A 652-nucleotide genomic window follows, 5' to 3' on the forward strand; every position below is an offset into this window, starting at 1 on the left:
CGCGCGCGGGGCGTAGGACAAGGAGAGGGAGAGAGTGCGGGCGCGAGCGCTCGAGTGTGCCGCGCGCTGTAGCTGGCGCTCCAAATACACCGCGCGGATAAGTGTTTTTGACCGCGCGCCCAACCAATTATCGCGCGCGCGCCGTTTTTGCGCGCCCTCTGGAGCGAGCCGCCGCGTTGCGCGCGCGCTAAAAAGGCCTATTTTGCGGCGCGGCGCTAGTTTAGCGCGGCTGCTGGAGATGCTCTCATGCAGCAGCTACGGGACGCGCCGCGCGGGCCGCCACGTCCTCCTCCTCCCCGCGTAACGACCGACGCCACGCCGCTTACCAGTGGGGGGCTCCAGCGGGCGCCCCGCATGTCAGCGACGTGGATGGTGTGGTGCGTCCGGGACTGGCTTGCGATCCACTCCGACGACGTGGACGGGCGCCGACCGGGGACTGTGCAGGCGACGCGGATGACCGGTGACCCCGAGGTAGGGCCGTGGTGTCAGTGGGTGAGGAGGGCAGGGTGAAGTCAAGGCGTAGGAGGCAAGGCACGGGTAAGCTTGGAGGAGGCGATAGTGGAGGCATCTGGGTTTCCGTGTGGCGACGGGTGCGCACAGCGATCTACAAAAGCGGCTGACGGTGGTGATCGGGGCAAGAGGAAAGAAATGC

Source organism: Triticum aestivum, chromosome 7B, assembly GCF_018294505.1.
Source record: "Triticum aestivum cultivar Chinese Spring chromosome 7B, IWGSC CS RefSeq v2.1, whole genome shotgun sequence".
Classification (NCBI taxonomy): Eukaryota; Viridiplantae; Streptophyta; class Magnoliopsida; order Poales; family Poaceae; genus Triticum; species Triticum aestivum.